The sequence below is a fragment of the Hibiscus syriacus genome, unplaced genomic scaffold (assembly GCF_006381635.1).
Source record: "Hibiscus syriacus cultivar Baekdansim isolate YM2019G1 unplaced genomic scaffold, ASM638163v2 tig00111409_pilon, whole genome shotgun sequence".
Lineage (NCBI taxonomy): Eukaryota > Viridiplantae > Streptophyta > Magnoliopsida > Malvales > Malvaceae > Hibiscus > Hibiscus syriacus.
In genome coordinates, this window is record NW_024063086.1 from 2,709,000 (window position 1) to 2,731,764 (window position 22,765).

The following is a 22,765-nucleotide window of genomic DNA, read 5'->3' on the forward strand; positions in this document are numbered from 1 at the left end:
ATATGGTAGTTTGTCGTGTTCGATCGGAGCACCAGTATAGACCAAAATGCCTCATACATATAACAATTTCACCTTCAAAATATTTTACCTTGGCATTTCGTGTCTTTCACATCTGAATTGTAAGACCTTTGTAGTAGTTCTCTCTCATTTAAAGTGCTCTCCGCATGAAGCTGAATCATAGTAGAATATGATATCTTTGTTATGCTTCTTCAACTTTTGAGGGAAATGTGGTGGGGGTCTAACTTCATCTGTTGCTTGCGGGTGGGGGTGAAACTTTTGTCGTGGTTAAAGGTTTTCCTCCATCAGTAAAGAGACTGATTGAAGCCTTGTCCTTGTCCTTCTCCATAGGCATTCTTCTTGTACAGTAAATTCAGCTTGACCTTCGGATTCTTTTAGTACAATGACGCGCCGAAAAATTTCTTGCTACTTCCCCCCAAACTTGTGTTCTTAATTAAGCTGGGTACCACTCCTCATTGTAAGTGCATTACATTGCTCATTTTCGTGAGGCTTAGTGACCTCAGTATCACTAGAAAGGCTTCCTTGTGGGCGGATATGTAATGCTGTGACAATTTGGCCCACTTGGTTCTCCAATGCTCTCAAAGATGAGCAATGACTTTGTAATAAAGCTGTTTGACTTTGCAACAAAGTACCCTAGTTCTTGATTTTTGACGAGTGTTCAGGCATTAAGGCCTTTGTTGATTCCATGAGATCTTTTGTCGAGGCTATAAAATCTTCCAGTGAATGTTCAAGGGAATTAGAATTTGAGAAAGATATTGAGCCCTTGTTTACCTTATGAAAAATTTGGATGTTGTCTCCATCCCAGATTGTAGGTATTAAAGTAGGGGTTGTTGTTACTTCTATTGAAATTGTCCACGAAATTGATAAACTTCTGATTTTATAGGCATATTTACTATGGCAGAAAGTTGGACAGACATTGAATCATTGGCATAAAGTTTAAATACCCTAGACACTTTCCTTCCGGTTCCAATCCCTGTAGACGGGAATTGATAATTGTTGTTGGTTATCCTATCAAGAATATCAAAGGCTTCATCGCGTGATTTGTCAAGAAGAGTACCATTCACCGAGGCATCCAACATCATACGAGTGGGTGCTTTGACTCCATTATTGAACATCACAACTTGAGTCTAGTCATGGAATCCATGATTGGTGCACTTGCGAAATAAACTTTTGTGTCGGTCATAGCACTCATACATAGACTCTTTATCGCCTTGGAAAAATGATCCTATGGTATTCCTAAGATGGTTGTTCATATTGGGTGGATTATTTCATAGAAAAAATTGTTTGTACAAGTCTACCTAAGACCTTATCGAGATGGAATATAGTCCATTAAGCCATGCCCTGGTGTGATCTTTCAAAGAATATGGAAATAACTTCAATTTCACCACATCTTCATGCACATCTTGTTGTCGAAAGAAGTCACGGACCTCCAAAAAGGCTCGAATATATTACCTTGCATCCTTATGAGGAGCACCGCCAAACTGTCCAATCAAGTCCACCATGTCGAATGTAACCGGTTTGAGCTCGAAGTGGGCTACCTGAATCTTGGGAGTTACAATAACATGGTTTAGGTCATTCAAAGTGGGAGCTAAGTGATCTCTAATAGTTCGTGGTCTTGCAACATTTTTTGCATTTTTATTTGTCGCGACATTTAATTCGTTTCTTCCACTTCATTTTGAACTTCATATATAGTTCTTTGAGCTCCTTGAGCACATATTCTTTGATAGATTTTTTTTTCGATCTCAGGTTCAAAATGAGATAATGGTTCCTTGGGACTTCTACAAGTCATGCAACTGCACACCACATGAAAAAGGTAAACAAAAATAGCGAAGAAATCCATAAAGGAAAAAATAATAAAGAAACAAGATAATGCTATAACAAAACTTTTAAAAACACCAATTACCAATCCTCGGCAATGGCACTAAAAACTTTATCGCGTGTAAATGTTTGTATTGTGGCATGTAAATCTCCGCAAGTATACACAATCGATGTAAGTAATATAGTAGTGAGTGAGTATCGTCTCCACATGGATTGGAGGAATTTTAAAAGATTGCTACAATTAGGAATAGGCGTCACTAACTAATCCTAAGTATCTAAGTCTAATGATATAAACAAGGAAAATATGCAGTGACAAATACTATGAACAAATGGAAAAGTTTGTCGAGGCAAGAAAAGTTGTAAAGTGAAGTGAACAGAAAGTTTTGTCGTGGCATGAAAAATATGAAAAGGTAAACAAATAAAAGTTATCAAGGCTAAAGTTATCAAAACTCTAGAAATAGACTGGCAACCTCACATAACCAGACTTCTAACAGAGCACTTGAGTTGGATTTGCTACAACGAGAAATTATTCTATGGCTAGGATGATATAGTATGCTATGCCTATGTTGCCCGACAGGATTTACTAAAGTGTTCCTAAGAGTATCTCTAACACGGAACCTGATAAACTTTTGCTACGACAATACTACTCAGTGTAAACTACAACCCTTGGTTTGTCAAACTGTTGCTACGACAATACTCCTCAGCGTAAACAGTAGCACTAGTCTATCTACTCAAGCATTTATCCTTCTTAGTAGCATTAAATCATCTCCTTATCTCTAAGGTAGATTAGAACCTCACCATCCGGGATTAGTTCCCTTGTTCACATAGATCTAACGTAACTCTCTCGATATTAGGTATCAACTCCTAGAAAAATGACAATCACTCAAAAACTCTTACAAAGACTAAGAATATTTTGTCGTGGCATGAGACAATCTCTCAAAAGATCTTAAAGTGTCAAGGTAAAATATTAAAATAGTGAACAAAACAACATTTAACAAAAAATATTTAATTATTCATTAACAATAAAATAAAATATCATCCAAGCATTTCCAACACCAAATAAAACAGTTTTTGGTGTGGTTAACATCATCCCAAAAATATTCATTAAGTACAAGCCCTTAGAAAAATAGAAAATGAAGAGCAAGGGAAGAAGAACTCCCAAAACATAGCTCTACCGTGACTTCAGACCACCACCATGACTGCTCTAGCGCACCAGCCTCTCTCGAGGGCCTGGTCGCTGCTCCGGTGAAGCTGGCTATAGAGGGAACCAAGGACGAAATAGAGGGCGACGGTGGAAAGAGGAGATGCATCCGCCTTTTTCCAAGCCTTTCTTTCGAGTATTTTTCCCCCTCTCCCCTTCCTGAAGAGGTATAATGAGATATTTATAGTGGGAATTTCTAGGGTTTAGTTCCCTTGGAAATTCCCTAAATACCCTTGGTTTCATACCCATTGTGTGAATAAAATGGCAGTGGTCCCAAATTCTTAGCAGGGGAAGTAGTTCATGTGAGGTGTATTGGACAGCTGGCCATGTGACGTCAACAATTTTGTCTCGTACTGCGTCTGACTGGCGAGATAAAACTTTCCTTGGCAAGAAAATTTATTCCTCATTGTCTTCGTCTTATGTTCTACTAGCTCTAGCAAATTAATTTGTCTCGGCAAATAAATTCTTCCTCAATCATTGCATGCATCATCACAACCAACAAACAACCCTTCTCAATAGCATCAATTTAGTCAAATAAACTTTGCCTCTGCAAGACTTATCTACCACATGCAAATATGTCCTAAATACAACTATATGCAGCGAAAATGCTCTGTCAATGGCTTTTAGACAGTTAATAACTTAAGTAAAAATACTTAAAATATAATCTTTTTACGGAGTTATACCAAACAAAACAAAATCCCTAATATTCTTTCTCTTTATCGCACGCCCCTCTTCTCCACCGTTATCTTTTTCGTCATTGGTCGTCGCAGCAGGCACCGCCAACCAGGTATTTCTACTTCTCTCCTCCTCGGCTACTCCTTCTATTCTGTCTTTTTCCTCATTCACTTCTCCGTAACATTTGTCAAATTTCATTGAGAATTTGGATATGGGTTTGCTGAAGCATTATTGGGTCAACGAATTTGTATCAACGAATGGATATGGGTTACATTCTGTTATGATCTGTCTTTTTAGATAAATGATGTATATGTATAATGAGTTTGTATCCTGTTTTACTTTTATTAGCCATTAAATGGTTGTGAATTTTATTTTATGTACTTTGATATCATTCTTTATATGTAAAAGTTTTAGGCCTGAATGTAAAAACAAGTTTTTGGTCACTCAAACATAATTCAGCTATAAATAATATACCTAATAAATCAATCGGTTCAACTAATTCATTACTTATCATGCAATACTATAGTTGGCATATGTACTTAATTTTAATCAAATATTAAGAGAATGGCAGAAATGGAACGCAAATAATGCCATTTAACATCATATGTTACTGTTTGGTTTGATTTTTTAAATTTTAATAGAATATTTGTTTGGTTTGATTTCTAATAAAATGTTTCATATATGAATTTTAGGTTGTTAAAAATTAAATAATAGAGTCATCGAGAGCTTCAACAGATCATTGACCACTACGGATCCAACAAGAAAATATGGAACGCCAGAGCTGATGAATTAGAACAATTAGACTTGCAACTTTTGTAAAAAAGTTTGTAAGAAGTGACTATTTCGGGTAAAACAACGCTTGATTAGGGGATTTAGGAATGCAACCAAGTGTCCTAATTTCTCTGAGCATATAAGAGAGGAAGTGAAGAATTTCATGATTAAAAATGAAGCGATAAAGGTTGCAAATTTAGTTTCACCCCAAGAATTTTCTCATGGTATTGATGAGTATGATGACGAAGAAGAACTTGACATATTAGACTCAAGTGGGGGTAATCAAGTTAGAAGCGTGAGAGATCCTTACCCAAAAAACCAAGAGCCAAGTGTTCAATGGATTTATTTGTCACTCTTAAAGCTTATCCAAACAAAGAGGGAGGTGTGCATGAAGCTTGTGATAAAGAATTGAGGGAGAAATCTTGTAGGGTAATTGCAAGATTTTTCTATGATGCCGAAATAACATTCAATGCGACAAATCACTCTAGCTTCAAATAAATGTTTTGAGCAATCGGATAATATGGTCCCAGCTTAAAAGCTCCAAGTATGCATGAGATTAGAGTTCTTCTCCTTAAGAAGGAAGTAGATGACACTCAAAAGGTAATAAAGGGTCACAAAAAGGAATGAGCACAAAAGGGTTGCTCAATTTTGTCGGATGGTGTCGACACCGTTTTTCGCTTGGGTGGGGAAAGACCGATACCAACTCGGGGTTTTTCTCTTTGAAAAGTTTTTCGAATTGTGAGGAGTCGCCACCAATCATTTAAGGTGCGATTATAACACCGTAAAAACTCGGTGATTTTAATAAAACATTTTATTTTAATAAAATATCAAGTTTTGGGGTCTGCAAAAAATCCAGAAATCAAGTTCAAGAGTCGATTACGCGTGGGGAAGGATTAGCACCCCCCACAAGCGCCCCTAAATTGGTACCTAGTTGATTACCCTATATTTAAAATCAAAAATTTTGAGTTTGATCTTTATTTAATTTAAAAATCATTAAGGATGCAAAGTTGAAAAGGGTGTTCGTTTATCGAGACCGATAGCATTCGCCCCCAAGCGCAAATTCGGGAGATCAACTATTGTGCCTAATAACCGAATATTGTCTCTTTTTTAGAAAACATGATGCGTTTTTTTTAAAAGGATGTTGACTTATTTCAGGAATCACCAGTAGTCACTCCCTGAGCATACTTGCGGGAGATATACCATTAATTCACTAATAAGTGAACATTGCCTTAGAGTTAAAAATAAAATACAATCAAACAAAATTTTATTTATCCTAATTAAAATAAAAGTAAATTAAGTTTTTTTCTAGCTTAAAGTATCAAATTATGAAAATTAAAGGACCTAAAGGCTCAAACATATAAGTGTAGGTTCTAATATTAACCCTATTTGATTTTTAAACCGATTATTAAATTGAATAACCGAGGTGAAATCTATCTAAAGGTGGAGGCTCTATTTAACCTATTTAATTATGTCACAATTAAAACACTAAATTACCGGGCTCTAAAAGATTTAAAAGTCTAAGGACCTAAATTGATAATTTCTAAAGTTAAAGGGCTAATTAAAACCCTAATTTTTATCTAAATTATTACACTTAAAGTTTTTCAGAAAATATTAAGTATTAATTAATTTTATAATCGAGCAATCGATTCGAGTAATCAGGCATGTCATGCAAAAACTCGACTCGAATTGCTCTCTAATTAAACTAGGGCGAAATCCTAATTTTTAAGCTTGATTCGAATATTAATCTAATTTAAAACTAAATTTAAGAAAATAAATCATGAAACAAAACAATAAATAATAAACTTAATTAAAATAAAATAAAATGGAATGATAAAAGTGCAATAAATTATAAACAAAAGGTTAGGTGACCAAAATGCAACAAATAATAAAACAAAGGCTAAATTATAACTAATAAATAGCAAAAATAATGACAAAATCAAAAGCTAATAAATCCATATGCAAATTCGAAACACATACCAAAGAATATGACCAGAGTGCAAAAGACACTAAAATACGGGTAGCTTAAAGGTGATTTTATCATGGTAGTTACCAAAGCGTAAAACACGTTGAAACTGGGAGGACCTGATGCATAATTTATCCATTAAGAAAAGTGAACAAAACAGAAAGCTCCAAGAAACTGGGGAGTTGATGTGTGATTAAACCATTTTCCATACGAACAAGATACTCCCCCTGTTTACGTGAACCAACCAAGGAGCTTATTTGAAGCTTCCACACCTCTTCGACCGCCGCACGCCAGCGCCTACACGCCGGCCACCGTGTCGATAACTGACCTACACCCACTGGTAACCTCGACCCCAGCCAAAGGAAACCTGAACGACGGCTTAAATGACTGAGAACCTTTCTCGTTATCCTCATATTTCACTCTTTCTCCTCATTTTTTCCTCCCCATTCGGTGGCAGAGAGGGCTCAAAACCGAGCCTCAACGACCACCACATCACCTTAGTGACCACCCCATACTACGAAAAACGACCGAGCCTGCCAAGAGAGGCTAAAACAAAGGTTGAAAAGATCAAGATCCTCTCCTTCTCGTTCTCTCTTCCCCATATGCCGACCGAGAAGCTTCAAAGACGAGCCTCAACGTCGGCCACCAACAAACAGAGGCCACGAGCCAGCTTCTCTCACACGTTAACCACCGCTCAACAGTGGCCACTGTCCCTGTAACTCATGAAGCCCAAAAAACCAAAGCAAATCAAGTGTGAAAGCAAAAAAAGAAAGGAGAAAGGAAAAGCAATATTGGAGAAAAAAATTCAAAAGAAGCTGTCTTTCATCCCCCAAATTTCGGGGAAAAGCTGTGTCATTGATACATGGGTGGTTGGGGTATTATCAACCCCAACTAGTATAATATTATATTATTTATTTTTTAATGATAAAACAAAACAAAACAAAACAAATAATAATAAATAAATGGTGTTTATAGTTGCCCCTCTTTGCTCATTATTGTGGAACAGGAATAGAGCAAAGAAGCACCATTTTTTATCTGGCCTAAGCTGCTAAAATCTTGAGCTCCAATTTCTTCTGATCGGGTGAGTTCTTCTCATTATGAACTCTTGGCTGGGGATGTCAATCTATTTCCTTCTGTGATGAAATCTAGCAAAAATGACAATATTGATCCACCTCATTCTGTGATGGAATCAAACATAATATCAGTGCTAATCTACTTCCTTTTGTGATAGAATCGAGCAAAAAGTTGACGATGATCCAACTCCTTATGCGATGGATTTGAACGAAATGAATATGTCGATCCACCTCCTCCTGTGATAGAATCGAGCAAAAAATTGATGCTGATCCAACTCCTTATGTAATGGATTTGAACGAAATAAAAATGTTGATCCACCTCCTTCTGTGATGGAATCAAATGATATGTCAGTGCTGATCTACCTTCTTCTGTGATAGAATCGAGCAAAAATTGATGCTGATCCAACTCCGTATGCGATGGATTAGCCAAGTATTGGTGTCATTCCAACTCCGTATGTGAAAGAATCAAGCAAGAATGACAATGTTGATGATATTGATCCAACTCCGTATGCTATGGATGAGCCAAGTATTGGTGTTGTTCCAACTCAGTATGTGAAGGAATCGAGCAAGAAGGAACAAGTTCTTCTCATTATGAACTTCTTCTCCATCATCGGATGAGTTCTTTTCATTATGAACTCTCCATCGAAAATGTTAATCGGTTCATCTTCTCTTTGAAGTTTTTGAACCTGCAAAATATTATCAAGTGTCAGTGATTTGTGTTTGAAGAACCCCAAGATATTGACCTGAAGGTTCTCGAATTCTTGTTGAGATCTATTTTTAAAAAAATGAAGACGTGAATCGATTCTTTGCTGAAATCTTCCTCTTCAACATGGAATTGTGCAATGAAACCTCTACTAACTTTGGAATTCCTGTCAAAAATTCAACATCTGGATGAAAATGTATAAGAAATCCATTTTAAGAGAAGCTCTCTCGAGTGAGATAAAATTTCTTGTTTCAAGGGAAAACTATCTCAAGCGAGACAAAGTTGGTTTTAAGAAAAACCATCTCGAGTGAGATACATTTTGTTTCAAGGGAAAGTTATTTCAAGCGAGACGAAGTTATTTTTAAGAAAAACCATCTCGAGTGAGATAAAATTTCTTGTTTCAAGGAAATCTCAAGTGAGAAACATTTTGTTTCAAGGGAAAGTTGTCTCAAGCGAGACAAAGTTGGTTTTAAGAAAAGCCATCTCGAGTGAGATAAAATTTCTTGTTTCAAAGGAAATTTTCTCAAGAGTGAAAAAATTGTTTCAAGGGAAACAAATTCAAATATTTTATGTTTCAAGAGAAAATGTCTCAAGAGAGACAAAACTTGTTTCAAGGTAAACTGTCTCAAGGGAGACAAAACTTGTTTCCAAGGAAACTGTATCAAGAGAGATAAAATTTGTTTCAATAGAAACTGTCTCAAGGGAGACAAAATTTGTTTCAAGGGAAACATATTCAAAGATTTTGTTTCAAGGGAAACTGTCTCAAGAGAGACGAAATTTGTTTAAAGGGAAACAGATTCAAAGATTTTGTTTCAAGGGAAACAGATTCAAAGATTTTGTTTCAAGGGAAATTGTCTCAAGAGAGACAAAATTTGTTTCAAAGAAAATAATCTCAAGTGAGATTAATTTTGTTTTAAGGAAAATTGTCTCCAGTGAGACAAAAATTGTTCTTTGGGAAAACTATCTCATGTGAGATCAATTTTGTTTGAAAGATTTCAAAATTTTGGGAGAATGTATCAAGCAAAATGAAGCTTGTTTTGAGAGAGAGGCGATCTCAAAGGAAAAAATGTCTCAAGTGAGATGAAAATTGTTTGAAAGAAAATGTCTCAAGCGAGACAAAATTTGTTTTGAGGTAAATGATCTTAAAGGATTATAGACTGCCCACTCCTGCATGTTAAGGAAATGTCTTCAGAAGCTCTGATTGTTTACTTAAGGAAGTCAAATTTGTGGATAGTATTGTTCTTTTAGGTTGAAAACATCTAGTCATTTTCGAGCTTTTATTTCCTGAAAGATCGAAATGATGTATTTATGACTGCCTATATTGTATGTTTACGGGTGTCATGATGAAGTTTGTATTTTATTTGATGAATTACTGAATTTGTCCTCAAGAGAGGAAAAATCAAAATCTTTATTGCATATGAAGATGAATGCACATATGCAAATTTCATGTGTCATGTATGTATGTGTTGATGTATGTTTTCTCGGTGGGAAGGAGAATGGTTGCGAGAGCAGTCTTCAATCTATCCTTGATTCAGTTTGTCTTCATTTCCACCAGGGTGTACTCTTGCAAACCTCGACATGAGACAATTTATTTTCCTTGCCCCATCAAATTTTGCCCAAAAGATTTGGCTTCTCTTGCCCCAGCTTTGATCTTGAGCTTCGGAGGGATTTTCGTTGAATTCCAAGATACTTTCAGAGAACTTATCTTGTTTGAAACTGTTTCTTTCCTTCTTTTTATTTTCAAAATTTTGAAAAATATCAAAAAGAATTTTGAAAAATATTGTCTCCTTCTAAGTTTCATAATTGACACAAATAATAGAACAAGAGTTCATTGGATATCAAAGAATTTATTACACTATTAACCTTCAATAAATTATAGCTATTTGAAAAGTGTCAAGATCGATGATATCTTTGAGGTGTGGTTAAATAAAGAAAGGATAAAATGTCTCAGGTAGTTATTTTTGGTAAAAGGTTTGGTATTCTCATTTCCTTGATGTTCATAGATCTGATGGAGTACCTTCTATGCTTTTCTATTGGAAGTAGGGATGGCAAACGGGTACAGTTTTACGGATTTCGCACCGCATCCGCTCCAATTGGAGCGGGGATGGGTATAATTTTAACGGGTAGTAGGCAAGTGTGGATTTATAAAGTGGTACCCGTCGTGGGTGGTGGGCGGGTAATGGGTTTGAGACATTACCCGCCCCGCATCCGCCCGCCCCACATCCGCCCACCTAGTTAAATATCTATTAAATTTTGGACCATTATGAATTTAGGTGTAATTTTAGAGACTAATTTATAAATTTTAATGTTGTATAATATATAACATATAATTTAACCAAATATTAAGGATATTTAGTCTTTAATTTGGTCTTTAATTAGGGAAATATTCGGCTCTTTGATTAAACCCATAATCCTACTAACCACGTCACTTTCCATGTTCTTTAGCCCATGCTATCCATCCAAACATAAATTAGCCATACTATATGCATTAACATCAAAAGCAACAGTTTCCATGTTCTTTAGCCCCTCAAAACCCATATTAGGCACACTATGAGCATTAACATCGAAAGAAACTCAACAATCCAGCTCTGCGACTACATGCTCCCTACAATCTATCTCCATAACATTCGTAGAGTCACTCCTCTGACAAATTGAAGCATGCGTTGCTACCCCATCACGAACTGTCTGGGAACCAACTCCAACATCCCATTAGTTTGCTGTCAGGCGGGTCTAGATGGGTATGTCGCTAGTGGGTAGTGGGTGTGGGGATGGATTTGAAAATGTACCTGCGTGGGCGGGTGTGGATTTGAAAATTTGTACCCATCATGGGTGGTGGGCGGGTGGTGAATTGAAAAATATTAGGTGGGTATGGGGATGGGGAAGGGGGTATCCGCACCCGACCCACCCGTTTGCCATCCCTAATTGGAAGTATTCTCTGGCTCCCAGCTCTCATGATCACACTTGGGTTGTGTGATGCCTTATCAAGGGACAACAACTGCATCATCTTCATATTCGAGCTACCTTTTTAGGTTTTCAACTCAAATCCTCATTTGGTTTCAAGACCTTATTCAGAGTTTACGTCTTGAACCCTCATTTATTATTTTTCTCTATAATGCATTAAAGATTTTAGAAAATCTTTTTGTAAATAAAAATTAATCCTGATGCGCAGGATGAAATCTAACGATAGTCTCTTCTGTTTAGAAATCCATGTATAATTAGAAGGGACTTTTAAGGCACGTAATGTAGGGTAAGGCTCACGGTTATGAAAGAAATGAATAAATAGGTCCAAACAAGTGTTTAAGGGTTATTGAACCAAAGATAAATTCTTCATGTTGTCTTCAATCTTGTCTTGCTCGATTTGAATCTGCTCGTGTGTCTTTTAATCTCTTCTTATTTTGCCTTGGTGTTTTATGATCTTCAAGTAAATTGATTTGAGTCACTCGTCTTGAAGTGTTTGATCGATTTTCTTTCTTCTTTTATTTTTTTCTTTCTTTTTTTTTCTTTTTTTTCTTTTATATCTATCTATCTATCTATCTATCTATCTATCTTCCTTTTTTTTTTGTGTGTGTGTATTTTTGATATCTCTTCTTTTTCTCTTTTTGTTGTCAACTCGATTTGATCTTCGAGCACTTCGTATTTGGTCCACCTTGTGATATCTTGTTATTTCTTCCTATGACTTGCCTCTTAGCGAAATCCAGATTTATGATGTTCACTTATGCAAGCAGATGTCCTTCATCTTTTCCCTCCTGTGTGGAGGGCGATCATTGGTTAGGGTTGAATCAGAAGAAAAATAATATAGGCTCAAAAGGGGACAACAAGATATATATATATATATATTTATTTATTTATATATATATACACATATATTTGAAAGGATAAATGAAACAAAGTTGTTCATCATGTCATATATGGAAGACTTTGTAAAATAAGTATCCCATGGAAATGAGTTTTTAGGGTTAACCTTATTTACATGAAAATAATGTAATTAATGCATAATAGAATTATTTCAATGATTATTTTTATTTTTTCTTCTTACATTCGTTCCTAGTATGCCCTCAATTATTCGAATTCTCTTGTAAAAAATTGATCTGCAACACTCCATCTTGTCTTTCTTGTAGGAAAATTTCTTGTCATGCCCCTAGGATTTGTTGAGGTTGGGAAATGAATCTTCGTCCCATGTCTAGAATGGGAAATGTGTAACTTTAAAGTCGTTATTCTAAAAAAGGTAATTCTAAAAAAGGTAATATCATGAAAAGATTATTTCTATCTGGAAAGGTAAAAGTACATGTTTTGGTGCCTCATGGAGAATAGGGGCCTGACTTTATGGTTTCAGGGGAAGTGATGTCAAAGTTTGATCTTTTGGGAGTAAATGTGTGTTATTTCGGGTAAGGAACCCAACAATGGTTATTTCGTCTTTGGATGGGGTATGGAAGGTTTAATCTTACCACTTGTCAACGGTCTATAATTAATGAAGTAGTAAAAGAACCTTTAATTCATTTGATATTCAAACAATTACAAGATTAAAACTTGATTTATTGCTCGTAACCTTGGAAAACAACATAAGTTTAATCAACAAAATATTTATTGTGAAAATAAAGAAAGAACAAAAGCACGTTCAGACAGGACAAAGACAGTGCCATAAGGTTTCACATTGGATGAAAAAATTTCTTGGTTCGCATCGGGAGGTCTGATTATTAAAGGTTTATGCTCATGGGTTAAACAAAATATGGCTTTACTTCTCAATGCCCCACGGATATCGATGATGTTTCTCAAACTTTAGACGGTGCTAACATCACGTCCATAGCTCTCAATCATCTTCTAGGTATGAATGAGGTGACTTCATTTTACCTCAAAGCTTTCATCACAAGATTCCCTGCAAGTTACTACTAGGATCAGTGATTAATGCATGTTGATATGCAATGTACATCATGTAATGTACAATGTATATATGTTAATGCAAAGATGTACATGCAAATGCAAAATGGGTGTGCAAAATGCGAGATGCAAATGCAGTAAGGGATTGATCCCAAAATAATGAAAAATTATTGAAAAATCGTCAATGTCTCAGTACAATGAGGAATTGAAAATCCGGTACATCTGTAATTTGTCCAACTACTGCGAGCATCATGGTGCTACATCGTTTTCAAAGCTTCTACTTCATCTCCTACTTTTAGAAATATTTCTAACTGGTTCATGATCTTCAACTGTTGGCTTCAGCATTGAATCTTCTTGAGTCCACCTTGTTACTTCAACAGGCAAATGTCTGGATCGTCTCTTTGGTAGATAGACTCCCTCTAGCTCCTACATCATCTCCTATTTCCAGAAATCTTTCGAGCTGGTTCGTGATCTTAAATTGTCGGCTTCAGTGTCAAATCATCTCGAGTCCAACTTGTTACCTCAGCATGCAAAGGTCTAGATCGTCTCCTTGGTAAGTAGACTCCCTCTTGACGCTACTCGATATACGTAGAGCATCTTTGAATTTCCTACCCATCCCAGCAAAAGGCATTATCGTGGCATTGTTTTTCAAGAACCTTGTAAATGATCAGTTATTTAAGGATCAATACCTTTGAATGATATGTCATGTTCATGCAAAAATGCAATAAGAGCAGACAAAAGGAAAGTAATGTTTGTAGAACAAGACATAAAGAATCAAGAAGTTGAAATGATTAGTCAAAGAAATATAATCTTAGCAACAATAAAAAAATTCGAATCAAAGTTGAGACTAAAAAGCTAAAGCATACAAAGAAAATTAATAATCCTAATTGCATGCGTTCTAGTTCGCCTAGGCTATCCATATGGCTCTAACGGGGTAGGATTATTAAATTCTCTATATGAGACTGGGTTCTAGTAAAGGTTCCCAAGCCATCTTTACAACCTTAACCTGCTAAGGTTGCCCCTGATTCTGGCCATTACAGACTTGCGAATCGGGTTCAACTTAGGGGATCAGACCACTAAAAGCATACCTCAGATCTGATATCCGGATAGACAACATAGGGTGCTTTCTAGAGGTACTTTATCAGACCCACACAAGAAAGCCCAATGCTCCTCGTGAGGTATGACGTTTCTCTCTACCTAGGTAAACCAGGTTCAAGCTCGGGTTCAGAGCTATTATATGAAATAATCCTAAATAATTCCACAAAAGTGTAAGCATTAACCAGAGATAAATATATTTTTTTCTTTTTGAAAAAACATAATGAACCATAAATTAAATAAGATCGAACTCGTAATTTCCAAATAATAAATATAGGGTAACCAACTCGTGGCTCGACTCTCACTTTGTTTAAAAAACAAAATTCCCCAGAGGAGTCGCCAAGTTGTCGACACCTTTTTCTCACTTTTTCTCACTTTGTTTAAGGTGCGATTAGAACACCGTAAAAACTATCGATTTTAATAAAATATTTTAATTTAATAAAATATCGAGTTTTGGGGTCTGCAAAAAATTCAGAAATCAGGTTCGGGAGTCGGTTACGTGTGGGAAGGATTAGCACCCCCACAAGCGTCCAAAATTGGTACTTAGTTGATTACCCTATATTTAAAATCAAAAATTTTGAGTTCGATCTTTATTTAATTTAAAAATCATTAAGGATGCAAATTTGAAAAGGGTATTCGTTTATCGAGACCGATAACATTCGCCCCCAAGCGTAAATTCGGGAGATCAACTATTGTGCCTAATAACCGAATATTGCCTCCTTTTTAGAAAACATGATGCGATTTTTGAAAAGGATGTCGACTTATTTCAGGAATCACCAGTAGTCACTCCCTGAGCATACTTGCAGGAGATATACCATTAATTCACTAATAAGTGAACATTGCCTTTGAGTTAAAAATAAAATACGATCAAACAAAATTTTATTTATCCTAATTAAACTTGTTGAGTTAATCGATTGACTGAATCGGCCAAGAGGGGGGTGAATTGGCAATAAAAATTTTGGTGGAAGCTTTTGCAGAAAATTGAAAGAAATTGCACAGCGATTTAGAGTGGTTCGACTTTATCAACCAAAGTCTACGTCGACTACCTTAGCTATCCACACTAAGGATTTTCCAACAAATTCACTAATTTGTTCTTTCTTTTGAGGCCAAAGAGATAACCTTACAACTCCCTCAAGAATATACCTCAATTCTTGAGAACACTCTTTCTTCAAAGAGAAATATAAATTTACAAACTTGAGTTAAAGAAAATTCAGGGACCAAGCCCTGAATTTACCCTGAAATGTTAGGTATGGGTTGTTATATACGTGAATTGGTTTCTGAAAATCAGAAACCAATTCCTCCCAAATTCCCTTTCCCAACCTCAACTTCCGACGACGATCCCGACGCCGTCCGAATTCCGATTGTCATTTTAAAACCACCATCGTGTTCATCATCGAGCGAGGAACAAACCCTTCAATTTAATTGAAGCGAAACGCTGCCAAACGCCGTGAATTTCAATTCAAAGCATCGACCTTTTTTTTAGCTCAATCGCCTAGAAAATCCTAAATTCATCGCCGATCGTTACTCCGTTTACGACACCTCCCGCACCATCGTGTTCCTTATGCCGTTCCGAGTCCGCCGGTGTCATCCTCGGTCTCCGTTGACGGCGGCGCGTGGGGATGTGAACCGGTCAAAGTTTCCGATTTGATGAAATCGAGCTCTCCGCCGTTCAAAAATTTGAACCGATCTTTGTAAGTATCTCGAAATCGCTCAAAATAATTTGTAGAAAATTTTCCGTGATTTTTAGAGCCCCGGAAGACACCTCACGCGCCCACACGCGCCGCCGTAGGGCGAGTGAAATCTGGAAACCGGTTTAACCGATTTTGAACCGGTTTTGACCGGTCATAACCCGTTGACCCGACCCGACCCGTTAAACCGACCCAATCGTTGACCGTTGACCGGTGCTATTCTGAGAATTAATTCGGTTTTGGTGCTATTCTGGGAATTAATTCAAAATGGGTGCTATTTTGGTAATTTTTCGAAAATTGATATTTTGGGAATTAATTCAAAATTGGTGCTATTTTGAGAATTAATTCGAAAAGGGTGCTAGTTTGGTAATTATTTTAAAAAAGGTGCTATTTGTGTAAAATGTTTGATAGTTTGTTGACCTCCTTTGACCAGAACTTTGACCGGTTATTAAACGACCTTTGTTTTCGACCGAGTATACCTATCCTGACATTTTTTGACGTTCCAAATCCGAATCCGAAGTCCGTTTCACCAAATTCGAACCTGAAAGTCTCCAAATTGTCAGTCAAACCCTTTTTCTTTGACTTTGACTAAGAATTTAAATATCTGAAAAGTCATACTTTATGTTTTTCGACGTCCTGAATCTGATTCTGAAGTCTGTTTTGCCAAATTCGGATCCGAAATTCCCGAATCGAGCTTGTAAACCCAAAAAGGCTTAATATTTTAATATTTTGATTATTTAATTGAGATTTGGTCAAGGATTTATTCAATGAAAATATTTTATAAAGGTACTCGTGTTTCACCTGAGCAAGGAACAATTAGGTCCGGTGTTATCCGTTCGTTAGATCAGTTCGAACCGCGTAATACGAGAATTACCCGTAGGTTTCCGTATATTATTTAAATAATATTTAGATTATTTATATTAGGATTCCAATATGGATTTTTCCAATTCGTAGGATCTAGCGCTGCAGCAGAACGTGATCGACAGACCCAGTAATAGGCTTCCCTATCTGATTCCCAGACTGTTACAGGTGTGTTTCCTGACAGTATTACATTACTGTTTTAAAATGATTCATCTGAATACTGAGTATTTGATATTTGATTTACTGTATATTCTGATATAATTTCGGAATTAAGGTATTTCATACCGATTTTTGAGATCTGCTTATCTGACATCTGAATTATCATATATTACTGATTTGAATTCTGATTTCTGTATTTCTGCATATGGTTTCCAAGCATGAAATATTTTTATGTTTTAAGTGATTAATCATTGTTTTCACTTGAATACATTCATGTTTCATTTTTGTCATTTGGGGGTAATATTGAAGGAAGATTATCTGTAGACTCCTCGGCTTTGTGCTCAGGGTCTAAATGGCATGTGCGGTTGGGTGTATGGTTCTGGGAAACCTACACAATTATGATGTGAACGGATGGGGGTAGTGTTCATGTTTAAAAATAAAAAAAACATGTTGCATAAACCGATTTCATTGAAAGATTTTATCTGTATATTTTTTTATACTGTTTGGAGCACACTGAGCTTTTTAGCTCATTCTATAGTTTTTACCCTTTTTCAGATAACAACAGACCGTGAACTAGCAGATTTGGCATCAGGGGAAATCAACTACTTATTTTGTACGAACATATATTTCTATAAGTTTTTCAGTTATGTTGGTGACATTTATTTGCTATAATTTTGGACATATCTGTATTGTTAATATTTTGTTAGCAGAGTTACAGGTTAAACCTACTTTGGCTGAGGAGATTAAGGCTAAACAACTCCTTGATAGCTCGTTGCTTCCCATTATTGAACAAGTTAAGCAAGGATCAAGTTCGAAGTATACTGTGGATCAAGATGGTATTTTGTGTTTTCACGGTCGTTACTGCATCCCTAAAGATGATGAGTTGAGACGAGTTATTCTTCAAGAGGCTCATAGTAGTCCTTATGCTATGCATCCTGGTGGAGACAAAATGTACAATAATCTCAAAGAGCGCTACTTTTGGACTGGTATGAAGAAAAATATTTCAGATTTTATGGCGAGGTGTTTGACTTGTCAGCATGTTAAGGCAGAGCACCAGCATCCGTCTGGATTGTTACAGTCAATTAAGATTCATGAGTGGAAATGGGAGCGTATTACGATGGACTTCGTTACTGGTCTTCCTCTAACTCCTTCGAAAAAGGATTCTATCTGGGTGATTGTTGATCGACTCACCAAGTCAGCGCACTTTATCCCTATTCGGGTTAATTATTCTCTGGATAAACTGGCTAAGTTGTATATTTATGAGATCATTAGACTTCATGGTGTTCCGTTGTCTATCATATCTGATCGAGATTCGAGATTCACTTCTAGGTTCTGGAAAGCTTTACACGAGGCTCTGGGCACTCGTTTGAATTTCAGTACAACTTTTCATCCTCAAACTGATGGACAGTCTGAGCGAGTAATTCAAGTGTTGGAGGATATGTTACGAGGTTGTGTGATTGATTTTCGTGGTAGTTGGGAAGATTTCTTGCCGTTAGCTGAGTTTGCTTACAATAATAGTTATCAGGCGAGTATTCGCATGGCACCGTATGAGGCTCTGTATGGACGTAGATGTCGTACTCCTATATGTTGGACAGAGTTGCATGATAGAAAAACTTTGGGTCCAGACTTGGTTCGAGAGACTGAAGATACTGTCAGACTGATCCGTGATCGCTTAAGAGAGGCATTTGATAGGCAGAAGTCATACGCAGATAAGTGACGTAAGGATATCGAGTTTGAGGTTGGAGATCAGGTTTTTCTCAAGGTATCTCCATGGAAGAAGGTATTGAGATTTGGACGTAAAGGTAAACTGAGTCCGCGATTTATTGGGCCGTATCGTATTCTGAAGAAAGTTGGACCTGTTACTTATCAGCTTGAGTTGCCTTCCCAGCTCAGTCGTATTCATGATGTTTTTCATGTTTCTATGTTGAGGCGATACCGTCCAGATCCAGATCACATCATTCAGGTTGATGAGGTAGAGCTGAGACCTGATTTGTCATATGAGGAGGAGCCTGTTCAGGTTTTAGAGAGGGATGAGCGAGTTCTTCGGAATAGGCGTATTCCAATGGTCAAAGTTCAGTGGAGTAATCGTAGCCCCTCAGAAGCTACTTGGGAGACATTGGAGTCAATGGAGGTTCAATTTCCTCATCTGTTTTCATAAGGTAAATTTCGAGGACGAAATTTCTTGTAGAGGGGGAGAATTGTAACAACCCGAAAATTTCAAAATAATATTTAATTGAGAATTGAGGTTTTAATTATGAAAATTGGTGGATTTTTGGGGACTAAATTCGAAGTTTTTAAAACTTGAAGCTTGTTTTAGAGTTAAAGAAAATTTAGGGACCAAGCCCTGAATTTACCCTAAAATGTTAGGTATGGGTTGTTATATACGTGAATTGGTTTCTGAAAATCAGAAACCAATTCCTCCCAAATTCCCTCTCCCAACCTCAACTTCCGACGACGATCCCGACGCCGTTCAAATTCTGATCGTCATTTTAAAACCACCATCGTGTTCATCATCGAGTGAGGAAGTTGAGGTTTTAAAATTGAAGGGTTTGTTCCTCGCTCGATGATGAACACGATGGTGGTTTTAAAATGACGATCGGAATTCGAACGGCGTCGGGATTGTCGTCGGAAGTTGAGGTTGGGAGAGGGAATTTCGGAGGAATTGGTTTCTGATTTTCAGAAACCAATTCACGTATATAACAACCCATACCTAACATTTTAGGGTAAATTCAGGGCTTGGTTCCTAAATTTTCTTTAACTCTAAAACAAGCTTCAAGTTTTAAAAACTTCCAATTTAGTCCCCAAAAATCCACCAATTTTCACAATTAAAACCTCAATTCCCAATTAAATATTATTTTGAAATTTTCGGGTTGTTACAGTGTTCTTGAAAGCAAAATGAATATTGAATGAAAAATAGGCTTGAAATGCTCAAACTTGAGGTTTGATGCTTTCTATTTGATTCTCTCTTGATTCTAATTGCTTGATGTTTCTTGTTGTTGATCAATGACTTCTAAGCTTGCTTAAATACTCATTGAATCAATTCTGAACGTTGGTGATAATTAGTGGAGTCAATAGAGCCGTTATTGTGTGAAAACAATTAATTTTCTGGGTGGGAGCGTCTCATGCATCGATGCATGACCATTATGCATTGGTGCATAAGTGTAAAATTTCAAATATTTTGACCGTTGGACTCCTAGTGCATCAGTGCACTAAGAGTGCATCGATGCATGAAGTGCATTCGATGTTTGAAAAATAGCCTGGTGCATCGATGCATGGATTGTGCATCGATGCATCAAATGCATTCGATGTTTTAATTAAATCAGAGTGCATCGATGCATGGAGAGTGCATCGGTTCATGGAATGCATTCGACGTTTCAACTTATTCATTGATGCATCGATGCATGGTATTGATGCATCGGTGCATGCCTTTGAAAAATTGATTTAAGGCTTGATTTTGGTTCAAAATACTTTGTGAAAATTGTTTCAAAAATAGTTTAAGTACAAATCACAATTTACACATTTAGTAAGGATTAAAATTGATCTTCAAAGACTTGGAGTAATAATTTGATATTCGATAAATTGAATTGAATATAAATTGTAGAATCATTTGTAAAAATCTTAAAATTCATTTAACTTAATTTGTTATATCGAAATATCAAAAATGTTTTTAACAATCTCCCCCTTTTTGATATAACAAAACACTTGGGAAATTTTAAGATTTAGAAAATTATTTTTGAAATCATCTTTTGAAAAATTACTCCCCCTTACTATGACACACATCTTCTCCCCCTTTTTGTTAAATCAAAAAGACTCTATAAAACGTTTTAAACAAGAATGTTTTGAAAAACTTAAGTCAATTGATTTATTAATTATAAGCTGCTAAGATCACAATCAAAAGAGAGGTTAACCATTAGTTTCATAAATCAATATTCATATAACATGCAATGGATAATTGGTCATATATGTCTAATGATGCAAAAATAAGAAAATTTAACCAAACCAAATATATATATTTAGTTCAAGCATCCATAAATATAAAATAAGTCCAGTCAAAGTATCAAAAACAAAGAAACCAGAAATATCAAAATCAATCCAAGTTTTAATTTTAAGAAAGCATGACAAGAAATACAAATCTACTCCATCGGAGGATCGGGATGAGAAGGATAATGAGCTCGAACTTCAAGAGTCAGATCATCCATACGATCACGCATCTCCCTCTGAAACTCAGTAATCTGAGACTCCATGGAAGCAAATCGTAGATCAAATGCCTCTAAAAAAGATCGGAAATAAGGTGGTGTTTGATCTTCTTGCCAAGCGGGTTCCGGTGCATTAGTTGGATTGTCAATATCTTGAAATATCCCTTGAAGCTCGGGTTCAACATTCGCAGCCGGAGGAGGAGGAGAAGCACGAGAAGAACTAGCTCCCGGAGTTTGTTTATTTGGTCGGAAGACCCAAAAACCGGTGCGTTCATCTTGAGCCCAATCGGCTTTCTTTAAAGAAGTGAGATTGATTTGATTTTGGAGAGGAATGACAGTGTCGAGAGAAACGTCTAGACCAAATTTGATAAACATGTTACTAAGTAGACATCCGTAGGCTAATGTTTCAACATGTTTAGAAGGAACAATGTTTACGATGTCTACTAGTTGACTAAAAATGACCTGTGGAAGATTTATTTTGATTTTATTTTTAATACAATATATCCACCATAAATCCCTAGCACGTAGAGTGGAGTACCTACCAGCAGAAGGACGAAACCACCAAGAAATAGTAAAATGAAGGAAACAGTCGTGATGAGTTCGAAGGGTACTGACACTAGCATTAGGAGTATAGGGATAAGCCACAGATTCTTTTTCGTCAAACACACCATCATCATCTAACCCAAAATGAGAAGCAATAGTTGCGGAATCAACAACAATATACTGTCCTAGAAGATATGATCTAATTCCGATGTTTCCACATTGGGTTTGATTTTGAATACAGACCGCATTGGAATAGAAAATGCGAACTAATTGGTGGAAAATGATAGGTTGAAGCAAAAAAAAGTTTATCAAACTTCCATTGTTTAAGAATTGGGAGGTATTCGAAATTGATGTCAACCATAGCTTGAAGCGAAGGAATACGCTCTTCACGAATTCTATAAGTTTGGAAAGAATTTATGTACCTAGAGTACAGTTCGTCTCTACGACGCTCATGCATGTTAAAACAAGAACCTAATAGACTAGTGGGTGGTGGAGGAACGTGATTTGGCGGTTGGTTTGAACGAGAACGACTAGACGAAGTTCTAGGACGTTTTGGATTAGACATGATTAAAGGAAACGGAATAAGGAATATTACCTGCAATTTGAAAACATATGTATGCACAATCAATCCCAAAACTCAATTGAGTCCTCAATATTTCAAGGTTCTCTAAATCAATCCTAATGGGCATGTTTTGAAAAATATTAAAAAATTGATAATCATAATAATATAGTTTTCATGAAAACAAAAACAATTAAATCAAAAATCTTACTATTTTTTTTTTAATTTTCGAAATCCAATAAATTTTTTTTGAAACATTTTTTGTTTTGGAAGAAATTGGCAATAAAATCTTGTTTAGAACCAACAAATAATCAATGCCCGATATAATGTACATCCTAGAACTAATTAAAACTAGTTCTAAAATCATAAATTTGTAAAATAGAGGTTTTTAGAAAAATACCTTGAAAATTTGGATTGAGAGAGATTAGGAGTTATTTTGCACGATTTAATGATTGAAGCAGGTTTGGGAGTTGAAAAGCTTGAAAATTCCGTCGAAAAATCATTGATTTTGAGCAAGAATGGAGATTTTAGAGAGAGAGAGACGAACGGCTTTGAGAGAGGGGTTTT